A 3620-nucleotide genomic window follows, 5' to 3' on the forward strand; every position below is an offset into this window, starting at 1 on the left:
ATGCTAAAGTCATACAGTATGCTGACGATTTTGTAATTCTAGTCAAGGGAGTGAATGTTAAAAATATGATATCAAAATTAAACAAATATTTAGTCAATCTTGAAGCCTGGCTGGACAATCATAATTTGAACATCTCTGTGGGCAAATCTAAAGCTATCTTGTTTACAAGGGGTAATACCAAAATAATGCCTGGAAATATCAGTTATAAGAGTCAACATATAGAGTGGGTAGATAAAATTAAATACCTAGGAATGGTTTTACAGAAGAACCTTAAATGGAAGGCACACAACCAGCTGGAAGTCAAAATAGGTAAAGCACTGAATGTAATGCGTGCCTTGTGTGGAACATGGTGGGGCAGTGACCCAAAAATATTAAAACTGATCCATGAAGCACTTATCCTAAGTCATTTAAACTATGGGGGTCAATTCCTATCTACGTGCCCTAAATATATATTGAAGAAACTAGATCAGATGCACTACCAAAGTATTCGGATTATCACAGGATGCATGAAGTCAACTCCAATCCAAGCCTTGTTATCAGAATCTGGAGAACTGCCATTAAAATACAGAAGAGAATGGCTCACCACAAAATTTTTGCTAAAAAACCTAAGCATTAAAAACAACCCTGTCATTCAATCAATCATTGAATTAGAAGCACTTTGTAATATGGACAATAAATACTGGAGAAATAAGGAAAAACCCATATTGATAGCAACTATCAGAAAAATCCAACCTTATTTGCAGAACCTATATTCCAGTAAACTTCTTACTTGCCATGAATATGACTTGGAACTACAACTTCAACCATTAGGAATTCTGAATGAAAATATTACAAAAAATGAATTCAATCTTATGAATTTTGTGAACTTAGTTAAAAAATTCCATTCATACAAAAAATTCTTTACAGATGGCTCAACGGACACAATGGGAAATGCGGGATTTGGTGTTTTTTCCCCAGATATAAACTATTCATTTTCATCTAAACTACCCAATCATACCCAAATATGTACAGCAGAGGTTACTGCGATCAATCATGCAGTCCAAATTATATGGGAACAAAATATCACAGAAGCCATTATCTTTTCTGACTCCAAAAGTGCACTACAAAAAATTAAAAAAACAGGGTTTTCTAAAGACACAGAACATATATCGTATTTAACGAAAAGAGGAATTATCCTAGCAAGGAACAATAATATCAAAATCTTACTAGCATGGATCCCAGGACACACTGGTATCACTGGAAACTACAAGGCCGACCAACTTGCCAATATAGGTCGTTCCCTGAATATTCCCATGAATATCAAGCTAGAGTTTTCAAATTTCACACCCTACTTGAAAAGAGAGATTTGGTCTAATTGGGCAGCTGAATGGTACGAAGGATATGGCACAAGCAATTCATTCTATGCCAAAATTAATAAACGAATCCACACACTACCATGGTTCAATAAATTCGCATATATCAGTAGGAGACATTTAACTACAATCATCCGTATGAGAACGGGCCATTGCTCATCCCCTCTTCATCTATTCAGAATTGGAGTCAAAGATGATCCTTATTGCGAATGTGGCCAAGTGGGAGGCTTAAACCATATTTTATTAGAATGTCACTTAAATCAAAACCCACACTTTGACTTGTATGCCGAATTAGCTAAAACTAAACTTCCCACCCCCATAAATATTTGTACAATTCTCACAAATATTAATGAAAATACAATCAACACCTTATGCAACTTTATTTCTACCTTTAATATTAAATTATAAACTATGATATTCCTTCGTTCAGTCCTGGGTGCTTCTACCTTATCCGTTGGTAGCATTTCTGGTGTGTGCAAAGCTTGGACGCTACCCCCGAGCAAGAAAAGTTTATACCTTTGTTGTGTTATATTACTAATATTTTAGCCTGTGAAGAAAAAAAAACCAGCACAAGTATACATGTAGAATAACCTAAAACAAACAAAGGAAGAATATAAGTGTAGGTAGACACTGATTGCTGAAGCAAGACAAAAAGTGTCTACCCTCGAAGTAAACTGGGTAAATTGTCTAGAACATAGCCCAAAAAAAGAATAAGAAGAAGAAGAAGAAATGACATAACCTAACTAAATTTGATTTCTTAAACAAGGAAAGAGTCTGTCTTTCCTTGTTTAATATGGCCTCTCAAGATGGCACTTCCTGTCTAATAATATTTTTGCCCCCACTACCTTTACATTCCCTCTTTTGTCTTTTTGCTCGATGCGTCTAGCACAGGAATGGACCGTGGAAGTGATGACGTAGATTTTATTGACATCTGTCAGTTTCACTTTCCAAACAAACCTTGTTTAGTGTGGATAATTTGTATTTTTCGTTATTTTTTCATTTTTTTTACAGAATCTTTCCGCTTTTTGCAATATCTAAGTATTCTAATAGTTACTACAACAATTTTACAAGGTTGTGTAAACAATAAAGCATGTTGTTTTATAAAAATAGAATAAAATGCATGTATCAATAAAGTAAGGTTAGAATGTCTTTAATTTAAACTTTTAAACTATATTTCATAGAAATAGAACACTGAATTATGATGGTATTATCTTAAAAACACTATACTTAAAAGAAAAAGCAGCAGAGGAAGCAAAATGTTAACTTTATAGAAATTAAAAAGTCTTGAGATTTGACATTTCAACTTTTGTTTGGAAAGTAATTGACAGTTGTGACGTCACACTTCCACGGTCCATTGCATGGAAATAGCCCGTGGGCATGCGCAGTTCCATGATCTGCCTTGCATGGCTCTTGCCTAGCATGAAAATAGCATAATGTAAAACTGTCTTTAGAAGCAATAATAGCGCTGACATGACCGCTCCCTGGTGGTACTAATAAGCAACTAAAATCTTGATTCACCTCTGCTTCTTTTTTATAACGTGTGTTTAACGTTTTTAACCTTTGCCGAGAGCCGAGACTAAAAAATGACAGTGAAAGCAAAGAATATGTGAAAGACTGAAATGAAAGATCCTTGGTTGAGTTTACCCATCGAGTTTTTACCCTTACCAGAGATATGTAAGACATATCTCTGACCCTTACCGAAAGTACAAGCTGATTATAGCCGCAAATGTCAAACATGGAACAAAAAATTTCGGTTTAGCAGTGTTGGCATGTTTTTATAATGTATATGTTGTATGCTTCAAATTTAAAGAGATAAGCTTTAGAAAAGTACATTTTAATTATATTGTGTTATGAATTCTGCAATTTTTTATTTATATAAAACAAGAATGAGTAAATATTTGTTTCTTTGGAGATTAGTTGCAGTTAATTATTAGAAATCTTTTTTGGCAATTGCCCTTTCATAAATTAGGGGATAGATTTGGCAATCGTCAAATTAGCAGTTGCCAGATTGCAACAGATGTTTGCAATTAATCTCCAAAGAGACAAATATTTACTCGTTATTGTTTCATATAAATTAAAAATTGCATAATTCATAAAATAGCACAATCAAAATGTACTTTTTAAAAGCTTTCTCTCTTTATATTTGAAGCATACAACATATGAATTATAAAAACATCCCAACACTGCCAAACCCAAATATTTTATTTCATGTCATGTCATGGTTGACATTTGCGGCTATATTCCGCTTGTTTTTTCGGTTTCGGGCTT

Source organism: Diabrotica undecimpunctata, chromosome 9, assembly GCF_040954645.1.
Source record: "Diabrotica undecimpunctata isolate CICGRU chromosome 9, icDiaUnde3, whole genome shotgun sequence".
Taxonomy (NCBI): domain Eukaryota; kingdom Metazoa; phylum Arthropoda; class Insecta; order Coleoptera; family Chrysomelidae; genus Diabrotica; species Diabrotica undecimpunctata.